This window comes from Mus pahari, chromosome 3 (genome assembly GCF_900095145.1).
Source record: "Mus pahari chromosome 3, PAHARI_EIJ_v1.1, whole genome shotgun sequence".
NCBI lineage: Eukaryota > Metazoa > Chordata > Mammalia > Rodentia > Muridae > Mus > Mus pahari.
In genome coordinates, this window is record NC_034592.1 from 56515127 (window position 1) to 56529180 (window position 14054).

A 14054-nucleotide genomic window follows, 5' to 3' on the forward strand; every position below is an offset into this window, starting at 1 on the left:
CTCACCTTTCTGTAACTTTTAAAAGTTTGAAGTCTTTTTTTTTTCAAGTGTCTCAACTCATTTGTAAGGCAATATTTGGAGCAAACAACTAAACTCTCAATTAGAATCAGCAAAATTCAAAATGGAATTTAAATTTCATTACTGTCTTAACGGAAAAATGATAGAACTGTGTATGTGAATTTATGATACTTCATAGCCTACAAGCTTGCCATTAATTTTTACTTGAAGCCAAACTAAAAGGCAAATTTTCAAAAGCTATTGTGGGTTGTTCCAGAAAGTTATGTAAACAAAACACAAACATCAACATAATTGAAGTGAGAACAACGTTTTATAATCACAAGAAATAGTTGTATTGTGTAATGTGAGGCAAGACAACAAATGTATGTTTCATTTCTTGGCAAAGCATGCCTCAAAGCCACTTGCCTTCATTAGAGATTTTGAACTATTTCATAAACTTGAATGCCAAGCATCCTGGTCCATCACTTCAGAAAAGAGAGCTAAATTTCTGAGGGTGTGGCTGGTTTGCAAACAATGTAATAGAGTTACAAGGCAGTGCAGTCAGTACACACCTAAACATGCACTCTTAATCTAAATCTACTGTAGTTCGTCAGGAATATCATCTTGATTTAGACCTAGTACACTCTATGTGGATATGTAGAAAAGTTGTGTGAAACTTTCAGTCACTCATGAGCCATGGCCTGGGATCAACCTCAGACTCAGGAAAGGTTTCTTGACAGGTGATGGGGACTTTGGACTCAGGAAATTTGAAGTGGTTCTGTCATGTGAGAATAGCTTTGATTCTTTATTTAAATCAAAGTTTCAAAATTGCCACTTTCTCTTTCTTTCTTTCTTTCTTTCTTTCTTTCTTTCTTTCTTTCTTTCTTTCTTTCTTTCTTTCTTACATACCTGTGATTACCAACAGGTACAATCCTCTAGAAGAGACAAGAGGAAAATAAACCTTTTTCATGGAGAAAAAAACAAAATATACGAGATTGAAAATTAAACAGGGGTAGTGAAGGAATAGTCTTAGAACTTTGTAGTTAAGAGAACACCTTAATCAAATATGTGGAGTTTACCAAAATAAGGCATATATCCACAAGAGGACAAAATTAACTTTCTTAGAACTATTTAATTGAGCCTGCCAAATTGAAAGGCAGCCTTTGGTAACTATTGGCTATTCACCGAAGTCCTGCAGCTCTTTCAATTACTTTAGAAAAAGAATTAATGCCATTCTTGAAGGAAACACCCAAAAGTCACAGTAAATAATAATATCCAAGTATAGGAAGGCATTTCATGTGTATGCTGAAAAAATAAGCTAATACAATATAGAAACACATTCAAGTATACAAGCTATGGAGATTTGTGGAGATTAAAAGTCTGCAACAAGAATACCATTATAAGGACATTAAAATTTATTATGGAACACCAGTATGCAAAAATATGTGTAACTTAGACACAACTAAATATATTACTTATAGCAGAAAATTCAATGAAAAGCTTAGAAGTAAATTCATACTAAATGTGAACTACATGTTATTTTGAATTGGAGTTTGACAAAACCAAAAAGCAAGTTTAACCTGCCAACTTTTCAAAAGGTTTTATTTAAGATTTCAGTACACAACTATTTTAAAAATGAAATGCTTTGATTTCAATGGTAATGATTGTCTCATGACATTAGACTAGGTTTTTTATGAAACTGTTTTGGGCAGAATGGAAAGAATATATATTAAATTCCAAATTGGTGACATCTTAAAGTGTATATTTAATGAATAAATGAACCATATGGGTCAAGAACTTAGAAACAGAGAAATTGAATAATATATAAATTAGCTAATTTAGAATTTTGTGTTTCTGATTTTAACAATATAGTTTTCCACTTTTCTCCAGAGAACACTGGGAAGATATTTCTATAATGGGTCTGGTAAATTTGCCAAAGAAAATACAAGTGTTATTAACATCAATTTCAACTTGTCTAGATTTATTAGAGCTAAAATATATTTTATATATAATTTAATTATTTGCCTTAACTCAGTAAAATATAACTTGCCACTAAAAAATAATCTTGCCGAGGTTGCTTCCAGTAAAAACTTATTTTGATAACATCCGTAAAAAGGCAGGTTTTTACCCCGGTGTGTGCTGTGTGCTATTCTAATACTGTAGGCTTGGAAGTAATCGATTGAAAGTGATGTCTTCAGCTTGGTCCTGCTAGGGGAATGGAATAGAGAGCTGTTATAGAAGTGACTACAAATTCCTACTCTTTTAAACACTGGTGTGAATGACACTTGTTTCTGTGGGACTCTAGAGCTGCAAAACATGTTTGTTTACCTTAGCTTGTTGCTTTACACAATAGAGTCAATTGGCAGTTTGGGGGTAGGGAGTAGACTATAGTGAGGAGTCTGTTAAACTTTTATGTCTGGTAAACACCTACAGTTCACTACTAGCCTCAATGAACTATCACTACGTTTCTCTTGTCTACATGATAGAGGAAGGATTTTTAAAAGAATGTAAGACCTGGGGCACCTCTGAAATGTGGATGCCACACCCTGAATCCAGTAAGAAGGGTGAAGCAGAGGGATTGCCAGTATGGGTTACATAGTGAGTTTGAGGCCAGCACGAACTACCAAGCAAGACCATACTATGTTGCAGTACCGTATCCAAAACCAGGGAAGTGTGTGCTAACATAGTATGATAAAGTAGAGAAAAATAAGGAAAATGTCTAGGCATAGGCATGTTTAGGAAAAGATGTATTTATGTTAATATGCCAAAGTGACACGCCACTATAGTCATAATCTGATTCATGTAACATACTGTATTATAGAGGTTGCTGATCCTGGGTCTTCCTCCCAGCTCTATGCTCCCAGAAATAAGTCTCGGACTCAGAATATATTTACAAATACTTTGGCCATATAGCTAGGCTCTTCTCTGACTAATTCATAATTTAAAATAACCCACTTAACCTCCATTCTGCCACATGGCTGGTTACTTGTGCTCAGGTACCGTGAGTACATCTCATCACATCTTCCCAGGATAATCTCCCCTACCTGGCTCTATCCCAGAATTCTTTCTGCCTCCCGGATGTTCCACCTTCTGTTTTACCCTTTCCTATAGGCCACAGGTTTTTTTTAATTGACAGGTGATGCATCCATACAATACATCAGATATTCTCTCTACACTATATAGGCAACTTAACATTTTCTCTGGTATTATTAAGATTCTACATTTTTGCACAAATATCTTGATGTCAATTGTTTTTTAAAGAATCTGGTGTTACACGATACAGAGGTCTTTCTATTTGATTTACGGACAGCATGTGATAACTTGCATAGTGTCGTCCCTGACTGTCTTGGGTAAGTGACATTAGTTCAGCAAAGATGCAAGCTGATAGCTCCAGACCATTGCAGCTCTCTTGGCCATCTCATCACTGAGGCCAGCCTTTTCATCCTCTATGTGCTTTTCTGCCTGGTCCTTAGCAATTCTCTAGAACAGTTCTCAACGGAACAGTTGATAGTGAACCCATAATTATGTCCACAAATGTGGGCTTTGGTAGTGTTTATACAACATATAATGTCCTAAAGCACAGGCTGGCTTCCTATATAATACAAGAGTTGGAACAGGGAAATCATATCTAGTTCTTAGTTTGATATAACATGGGGAATCTATGGCTTTCACCTTTCAGAAAGTCAATTCAGCCCTATGGTGATGGAGACCATAAACTATGAACTTTAAGTTTGATTTAGAGTAAAATCACTTACTAGTCACACCTCTGACACAAGAATTATACTAAAATTGTATAAGATAATGGTGAGGAGTCTCCAGCCATGTGAGTTCTTTAACTGTAAAGTTAAACAGTTCTGGCATGCAGGCACTAGCCATGGTGTAGTTGGTACGATCTAAAACTCAAATGGAGAACACCTATCTAGCCTTCAGCTCTATTTCACTCAATTTCCAAGGCAAGCATCAGATCTACATCCTTACTTATGCTTAAGATTGGCAAATATGTCTTCATTTTGATTTTGAATGTATTTGGAGACAGCATCCTAAAAATCTACATAAAATACTGGGAAGACTTATTTCTCTTATTCATGTGAATTTTATTCTTATGTTCTGTGTGTTACTTTTTTGTTGTTGTTGTTTTGTTTTTTTTTGAGACAGGGTTTCTCTGTATAACCCTGGCTGTCCTGGAACTCACTTTGTAGACCAGGCTGGCCTCGATCTCAGAAATCTGCCTGCCTCTGCCTCCCAAGTGCTGGGACTAAAGGCGTGCACCACCACGCCTGGCACTTTTTTTTTTTTTTACTCTGTGTCTTGAAGAAGGCAAATGTCTATATACCCATGTCCATTTGTCATGAAACGTTATGTGACTTAGCTCCCTGTAGAGCAGAACTCGACTGGCTTCTAAACTATAATTATTTTAAACTGTATTTTGTTTGTATTTTCAGTACCAGGAATTGAATCCAGTAGTCATTCATCTAAGTGCTCTACTACTGATCTGAATTCCCTAATCTTCTGCTTGAACCTTCAACCTTCCGTCTGAGTAGTTTTACAGTCATGTGCCACCACACCTAGGTAAATCTGTTCCTTGTGTTCCTAATAGATGTTTATATCCCTGGGGATCAGTTTTACAGATAGGTGTAGATAGACAGGTCTACTTCAAGTCATATTTTACTTATATAGTGTTTGCTGATGTTTTTATGAGTTTCTATGCCAGTAAGAATAGTCACACAGCAATAGAAAAGCAAATTGAAAATACAGTAGAGGATTGAGATAATCCCAGTCTGAATGGATTTTTTAACTGATTAAAAGTTATACAAGAAAGTGGGAGCTGTAGGTAAGTTGGTAGAGTGCTTTCCCAGCATACACTGGGCTCAGCGTTCTGTGTCTAGTATTATAAAAGGCTGGGAGTTGCGGTGCACATGCCAGCATGCAGAACATAGAGGCTGGAGGATTAGAGTGTTAAGGTCATCCTCAGCTATATAGTAAGCTTGCTAGAGGCTAACCTTGGTTACATATAATCCTGTTTCCAAAAAGAAAAGGGGGGGGGGAGTAAATTACCTAAATCTATATACACAGCCTTTTTATTTGACTAAACTTTTCATGGGGATGTGAACTGAGACTGTGAGCATTCACTCATTTGTATTTCTCATTGAGGTTGTAGTTGGAGACTTTTCCACTTTTATCCTTAATGGAGTCTACACCATCCATCTCTTAACATTACTTCATACAGGTGAGAAGGAAGCCATTGCAGAAGCTATCTGTTCTGAGTCTGGGCTTGAGGCCCAAAGTCGCCAAACTGTGAGATGCATGGAAAGAGCTCCTCTTCTGTCACAGCTCAGGTTTACCAAGAGTGAGCCTCTGTGTGTCCGAACCACCCTTATCCAGAACCTGTGGCACTGTCACTGACCCCTTGCCTCTCTCTCCGAGGCAGATCTAGAAGTGGGGAAAGGGAAACAGATAATTGGAATCAAACAGATGATATATCCATGTCCATCTCTGGCATGAAACTTTATGTGGTGGTCTTGTCCTTAAAAATTGACCCATTATTTTGATCTGGCTCCCTATAATATAGATCCCAACAGGCTTCTGAACGGTAGAGGAAAATAAGAGAGGGGTTGAAATGGGGTCCTTGGTCAGAGGTCTGGGGTGAAATATCAGCACCTTCTCAGACAGATCTCTGAGGAGATAAGCTTTCCCCTTACTCAAAAAAAATCTGATTTTTCTTTTTCAGACAGAAGCTGAGTGTAAATTAGCCTTAGGGCTTTACTAAGGACACTCAGACTTGGTCGTTGAGCTGCTGGTCTTTCCCAAAGTTGGGATGCTTCAAAACTAAAACCTGGGAATGAAAATACTCAATACAGCTTACAGCTATTAACAATGTAATGTGAAGACCTTAGCTCTACCTTCTGATTTCAAAAGTCTCGTTAAAAAGTAAGGAAAAAAATAATCAAAAGGAGATAAAAATGCTTTATCATAATCTGAGTCTCATAGAGCTGAGGGCAGAGTTTAGTAGCAGTTCCAGGTGGGCGAATGCTTGTAACTGCTGTTACATGCCTTCTCACTAGGAGAGGAGAGGAGTGAAAAGTGTAGGCGTCTGTCTTCGTTACTTTTCTATTGCTGTGAAGAGACATTATGACCAAGGCAACTTATAGACGGAAGATTTGGGGCTTACAGTTCGAGGGGACTAGAGTCCATGACCATCATGACACGGAGCCTAGCAGCAGGCAAGCAGGAATGGCGTCTGAGCAGTTAGCTGAGAGCTTACGTTTTGACCTGCAAGTAGGAAACAGAGAAAACCTTTTGAAACCCCAAAGCCCACCCCCCCAGTGACACATCTCCTCCAACCTCCTCATCCTTCTCAAACAGTTCCACCCACTAAGGACCAAGTACTCAAATGTAAGAGCCTGTGGGGGCCATTCTCATTCAAACCACAGCTTAGTAACTATCAGGGTACAGTCAGCATAGCTGGAAATAGGACCCTGTATCCGGAGCCACAGATAGAGAAAGAAGAGCTGCACTTTCAGACAGCGATTGAGGGAGAGGTCTGGAAGTAAGCAAGGATAGGACATGAACCTTGTCAGCAGAGGAAATGGGACACTTTGACCAGAGGCCAGCTGCCCATTGTTTTGGGGGAACCAATGCTATAGGAGGCAATAGGTTTTTTTGCAAAAGAAGAAACCAACAGTCAAGAAGAGCGGGGACCTGTCCAAGCCAGTTTAGTCAGTCAACAGGGTCTCAAGGGAGAGATTGAGGATTGAAAATAAAAAGACAATTAGACAGCACTGAAACAGGACTCCAGCCAGTGCAGAGACCGAAGCAGGTTTATCGTTCTCCAGTCTGCTTTACACTGTTCTAAGTACATGCAACGAATAAGGTCAGATGTAGGCCAAGGAACAAGAGTGGCAATAAACAAAAACAGTCAAGGAACAAACAAGACAATAAACACAGTGCCGTGGTATTCCGGGACTTAATCAAGATGATCAAGATCTTGAGCCTCCTTCCCTGTCCTGGCCCAATGTCAAATTCCTGCCAAATTCCTAGAAGTGGCCCCAAAAGCTCTCCACGGGAACCATGAAGTCAAATCTGCCACTGAGATCAGTTGCTGTCAGGGTAATTCATAAAGAGAAGAGAATGTCACATACCGGTTGGGTGGATTGCCTTTCGACAGGACACATTGTTTATGGGGGTGGTAGGAGTTACATTCTGCATGAGTTTTTCTACTCATCTCCATTCTTGAAATAGCAATTTCAAACTGTAAGAATTTTTTTTTCTGAACAATAATTAACGACTTTGTTATTAAGGTTTATTTTTTTTCTGGCTGTAATTTGAACTCAGGCCCTTGCCCATGCCAGGCAAGCTCCCCACCACTTAGCTATGTTCCCCTAATACTTAGTTTTTAGTGTGGGGTTTCGCTGCATAGCTTGGCTCAAGATTAGCCTGGCTCTGCCTCCCAAGAACTTGACTGCTGTTATATCTCCTCATACCCCCCTGTGAAGGGGATTTATGTCTATGTTGAAGCTTTAACCAATTTCAGTGCCCTCTTTGTCCTTGCTGAGTCCTAAGTCATGGAGAATTGATTACAAGCTATGTCCTGTTTGTACTGGCTGGTTTTGTGTGTCAGCTTGACATACACTGGGAGTTATCGCAGAGAAAGGAGCCTCCCTTGAGGAAATGCCCCCATGAGATCAAGCTATAAGATACTTTCTCAACTAGTGATCAAGGGTGAGATGGCCCATTGTGGGTGGTGCCAGGACTACCAGCCCAGGGTTCTATAAGAAAGCAAGCTGAACAAGCCAGGGGAAGCAAGCCAATAAGTCACATCCCTCCATGGCTTCTGCATCAGCTCCTGCTTCCTGACCTGCTTGAGTTCCAGTCCTGACTTCCTTTAGTGATGAACAGCAATGTGAAAATGTAAGCTGAATACATCCTTTCCTCCCCAACTTGCTTCTTGGTCATGATGTTTTGTGCATAAATAGAAACCCTGACTAAGGCACTGTTGATCTGTTTTATGTTGAGGGATGGGTCTCTAAGATAGGGTAACAATCATTAATGGGAGGCAACCATTTGTCTGATCAATCTAAACAGATAAGTGTTGCCTAGACTAAAAATTATTGCAGACTCAGAGAATAGAAAGGTTAACCCAGTCTGGTAGAGACCAACTGAAGATAACTAAAAATGAGAGGAGGGGCCAGGGGATGGGCCTTTTACTGACTTTTCTCACCTAAAGTCTTAGCAGCTGGATCCTGATTCCCCTGCCTCGTAGCACAGGCCTGGCATAAGATGCCCAGAGGTCCAGCATCACTAAGATGAGCACCACTAAGTGGTAGAAAGAGATGAACGATGTGTACACAATGAAGAGAGGCAGGACTGGAGATGTGAGGGCAGTGAGAAGCAGCCTGCTGTCAGGAGTCTGCACTGCCACCTAAGGCCATGGTCAGGTCCTAGCTTCTGCTGCCACTGAGGATCAAGTCTGGGTCTGTGGCCATGCAGCAGTGGGGATCTGGGTCAATGTCCAGAGCCCATGTTACCACCCAAGGCCAGACAGACGTCCCTGGTCTGTGCTGCCAACTGGGGCCACGTTGATATCTGAGGGCTGCAGAAGAGGTGGCCCCGCCCCTCATTGGCTGCATCAAGTCCAGGCAGCACAGTAGTGCTAGCCCTGGTTGTGGGGGTTGCAGGTGAGCCATCCCCAAGTGCATGAGATTGGGAGAGCTGGCCTGCCCCTTGTTGGCCGTGAGGTGGCATGGGCACAAGAGAGATGACTCTCCCCCCACCCCACCCCCCACACACACAACACACAGGGCCTGCAACTGGCCCTGGCCCTTGCAGGGTACAGCACTAGAGAGAGCAGGCCCTGCACCTTGCCTGGGCAGCACAGTAGAGGTGCCCCTGGTAACACGGGCACAGGAGAGCCAGCCCTGCTGGCATGAGAGTGGAAGAGTTTGCAGGCTGACCAACTCAGCTACCACCCAGGCCCAGATCCAGGGCTCTGAGTTGGCCCACTCCAACATCTACCTCATCTGTCTTAGTTAGGGTTTGACTGCTGTGAAGAGGCGCCATGACCAAGGCAACTCTTATAAGGACAAGATTTAATTGGGGCTGGCTTACAGGTCCAGTGGTTCAGTCCATTATCATCAAGGCGGGATCATGGCAGCATGCAGGCAGATGTGGGGCTGGAGGAGCTGAGAGCTCCACCTCTTGTTCTGAAGGCATTTGGGAGTAGTCTGGCTCCCATGCGGTTAGGAGGAGGGTCTTATTGCTCACCCTCACAGTGACACATTTCCTCCAACAAGGCCACACCTATTCCAGCAAGGCCACACTTCCTATTAGTGCCACTCCCTGGCCAAGAATATTCAAACCACACACATACACACATACCTAATAATAATTAAAAAAAAAATACTTGGGCAAGTGAAAGCTTTGAAAGTTAAGGCAAGGATTCTATCAGATACCTAGATAATAATACTTGGCCATGATTACTAATAATTACTGGCAACAGTGAAAAGGGGACTAGGTATGGGTCTAAGCACTCACTCATAGGATTACTCTCTGTGAAAGTATTTGGAGCCCAGAAGAATTTTTTGTGATAGTCATCTTATTGAGCAATCATACATAAGACCTCTTTCTTCATAATTCCCAGCTTTATGTATTTTTATGTATTTTATTTTTTTGGTCCAAGTTATCACACATGATTCCATCTTAATCCTGATAGTGTTCAATTTTCATTCCCCATTGTTCCTGTTCTCTGAAGACATTGTTGGTGGTCGACTATACCTCATTGCCAGGATAGACCTGACCTGATGATAGGTCCGATCTGGTTCCACAATGGAGGGAAAGTCATTGATCATTTGGAATCATTTGTAGTAATAACTATTTAATCTCAATCAGGGGTTTCTACCCTGCCTTTGATCATTCAGTTCCCAGAAGAGACATACAACTTTTACTTTTATAATAAGCCTTTAAAGTACTAGAGCTGGGCAGATATCTACCTTCTATGTTATTATAGACAATAACCCAGAGATATGACTTACCATGTTCTACATCAGCCACTCTTAACTCCGACTGGCCAGCCTACATAGCCAGTTCTTACACCCACTTACCCCATGGCATCTTCTCCTCTCTCCATCTTTTCTCTTTTCCTTCCTCATAGTCTTCTCAGACACCAAGTCCTGGAATCAAAACCCCACCTACCTCTCTTCTGCCCAGCTATAGGCTGTGGGCATCTTTATTTAACCAATAGTTTTCAAGTAAGAAACTAGGTTTGCACAACAAAAGCTGATAAACTTGAGAAGTCACTTGGAGGCCTGGACGTCCCAGGTACATAATTTAGCATTACAATACATACCAACCCACCAAACCTCTACAGTCACTGCTTGTGGTTCGAGTGAGAAATGGCTCCCAGAGGTTCAGGCACTGAACACTTGGTCCCCAGCTAGTGACTCTGTTTAGAGAGACTATGTGGAGGTATGGCCTTGGTGAGAGATGTGTGTCAGTAAGGGAGGGCCTTGGGAGCTTCCAGTTCCCTCTCAGCTTCACGCCTGCTGTGAGGTATGATCTTTCAGCTTTCTGTTCCTGTCAAATGGCCCTCCACTGTCACCATACTCTCTCTCCACCACGATGGACTCCTCTAGAGCTGAAAGCCATAATAAGCCGTCTCTTACTTACGTTGCCCTTAGTTGTGTTGCTTAAGCACAGCAACGGAAAAGTATGTAATACAGCATCATACCCTCAGCCACATTAAGACAATACACGCTTTAGAAAGAATGGCCTCACACTTAGCTCACTTGGAGTGAATTGTTTGTTTGGTTGCCTGTTTGTTTTTGTTTGGGGGGTTGTTTTGTTTTAGTTGGTTGGTTGGTTGATTGTGTGTGTGTGTGTGTGTGTGTGTGTGTGTGTGTGTGTGTGTGTGTGTGTGTTTGGTTTCTCTGTGTAACCCTGGTTGTCCTAGAACCTCCTCTGTAGAACAGGCTGGCCTCGAACTCAGAGATACACCTACCTCCGCCTCTGCCAAGTGCTGGGATTAAAGGAATGTGCCACCACCACACAGCACCTGAAGTCCATTGTTAAGTTCAATTTTATATTTTCTGTAGAGGAAAGCTGTCATCTTAAAGTACTGGACAACCAGCATTTATTTATTTATTTATTCTTAGGAATTGTACACATTTTGACAGGGAACAAGTACAAAGTTTTACATGGAAAACATAAAACAAAACTAATAGAAGCAGAAAAAAAAATCCACTTTGCAAAAGTTTCAAACCTAGAACATAATTTTTTTTCTAAAGTCCCAATAATCTTTATCAAAGACAGTTAAAAAAGAAACTATTTATGTATTAACCGAGTTTTTACATAATTTACTTACTAAGAGGCAGAGGTTGGTGGTGCATGTGCCACAGAACTTATGCAGAGGCCAGAGGACAGCTGTGGGAGAAATTCTTTTCTTCCACCACGTGGTCCCCGGAAGCCACCCACACTTGTCAGCCGTGATAGCAGGGCCCCTTTACCTGCTGGGCCATCTTGCTGTCCCAGCTGGGTTTACTTTTGTCAGAAAATGCCCATAAGTTTGCTTATAAATGCACTGGAAACAAACCAGAACTGATAGCTGAGGCAGAGGGATTACATTTAAATTTAGATGAAAGTTCACCCTAGCCACTGGCAAAGGAAATTCATTATTTTAATGGCTCAGAAATTAGGAGCACTTGTTGTTCTTCAAAAACAAAAACAAAAAAATAACCAACCAAACAAACAAACCAACCAACCAAAACAAACAAACAAACAAAAACCCTGGTTGGTTCTTCAACACCAACGTGGTGGCTAACGAACTGCTCTAAGTCCAGTTCTAGGAGACCCAGCGGGCTCTTCTGTCTCCCAAGGGTACCAGGCACACACACTGCACACAGACACATAGCAGACAAAACACTTCTGCACATGAAACTTAAAAAACAAACAAACAAACAAACAAACTTGACTGACAGCATTATGTCAGGACCATTAGATTTTCACACCTTTCCTAAGAATGGGTTAAAATTTCATGAAATCTTTGTTGTTTTGTGGATAAAGACTTCATTTTTTTGTTTGTTTGTTTGTTTTTAAGAAAACAATGCATATCACGTTTTAATTTCAGCTAATTTGATCACTAATAAGTTTTCCTTTTCAACACTTGTCTTTTAGAACCTGTTGAAGATGGTTCGGCAGGCAAAGGCATTTTCTGCTAAGCCTGAGGTCCCTGGAACTCTCATGGTGGAGTTCCTATATCTTAGGAAGAGAGAACTGACTCCAGCAAGGAGTCCCCTGATTGCCACTCGCAGGTAAGGAATGTGTGAGGTCCCCTCATGTGCTGTTAACAAGGTGATTCCTTCCCTAGGAGGTGTCAGCAGGGCAGATAAACCATTTTATATGACTTGGAAAACCCCCAAATCCAGATGTGGGCTCAGGTGTGGGGCAGCTCAGGTGGGAGGTAGTGCAGGTGTGGGGTGACTAGCACAGGTATAGAGTGGCTTGGGTGTGGAGTGACCCAGGTGTGGGGCAGCTCAGGTGGGAGGTAGCGCAGGCGTGGGGTGACCACCACTGGAAATTCAAATCTCCCAGATGAGTTCTTAGAGACCTTTCACCCCTGGAGCAGAGCGGCGGCGGCTGGTTCTCTGTAAAACTGCCTCACATCTTGAGAAGTGTCTTCTTCTCCCATCAAGACTTAGTCACCTGGGGGTGCCTGGGGGGAGCCAGAGGGAGCATTAGTCTCTTTTAAAAGATCAAAAGACCATCACTGACATTAATTTCTAACAGAACTATAGCTATAGCCACTAAATTCCCTAGCTTCCGTCAGTCGTCATAACGCAGACTAATAAAACACAAGTAGACCCTAAAAAGTATTTTTTTTAAAATTACATTAATTCAGAGCACAGTGCAGTCCACTCCAGACCGCATCACAGATAAAATGGTCCACAAGTGGAGCATGGATCTGCCTTCTGCCTTAGAACTAGGTGCAGGAGAGTTTCCTGTACCAGGACCCACCACGGGATTGCTTCAGCCCTGAAATTCAAAAGCTGAGGGACAATTTATGCCACTAAACTGGAGCGACAATTTATGTCTCTATGCCAGAGGAGCACCTCTGAGTTGAACTGGCTTCCTCACTCAGACCCAGCGAAGTTTCTTTCTGCAGCGTGGAAGTCAGAAGTGCAACAGTGGGGAAGCAGGTTTGGCTGCTCAGATCCTAGACTAGCCTCAGCCGATGTGGCCACCGATGGTCAGCAACCAGAGCCAGGTCCAGCTGAGGACACCCAGAGCATTAGGAAGGTAGAAAGAGACTCACCGTCCCATCTGGTTGCCACAAATTGTTCTGAAACAAGGGTCCACAGCCCAACATGTGCAGAAGCCAATACTATCTTACTGGGATTTTTGAAATGGGAAAAGCATTTATTTTGTGGCCAACAGGTACAGAACTCTGTTAAACCCAGAGCTGCCTGAGTGGTCTGTTGGTAGCAGGAAGGAGTTGCTGAGTGGTTTGCCTTTCACAGAGCCCAGGTTTCATTGTATGGGGAGTTAGGTTCAGCTCAAGGGATTTTGAAGTGTGATATCTGTGCTACATTGACCAGACTGGCCAGCTGCTTCTGCTGATCTCCGTTCTTCAAGAGTTGGTTCCAGGGCTGGTGAGATGGCTCAGTGGTTAAGAGCACTGACTGCTCTTCTGAAGGTCCTGAATTCAAATCCCAGTAACCACATGGAGGCTCACAACCACCTGTAATGGGATCTGACATTCTCTTCTGGTGTGTCTGAAGACAGCTACAGTGTACTTACATATAACAATAAATAAATGTTTGGGCCGGGCAGTGGTGGTGCACGCCTTTAATCACAGCACTTGGGAGGCAGAGGCAGGCGAATTTCTGAGTTCGAGGTCGGCCTGGTCTACAGAATGAGTTCCAGAACAGCCAGGACAGCCAGGGCTATACAGAGAAACCCTGTCTCAAAAAAATAAAAAAATAAAAAAATAAATCTTTGGGTCAGAGCGAAGAAAGAGAGAGAGAGAGAGAGAGAGAGAGAGAGAGAGAGAGAGAGAGAGAGAGAGA

At 42.1% G+C, this 14054-nt stretch overlaps 1 protein-coding gene across 1 annotated transcript in view; it reads left to right on the forward strand.

Annotated features, from left to right (window-relative positions):
• Positions 1–12218, forward strand: part of Sp5 (Sp5 transcription factor) — a 15620-nt gene extending 3402 nt beyond the window's left edge. Inside the window, exon 3 of the mRNA XM_029536071.1 lies at positions 12163–12218. The gene's annotated coding sequence lies outside the window, so the exon portion shown is untranslated. The remainder of the gene's footprint in view (positions 1–12162) is intronic.
• The last annotated feature ends 1836 nt before the right edge of the window (positions 12219–14054 follow it).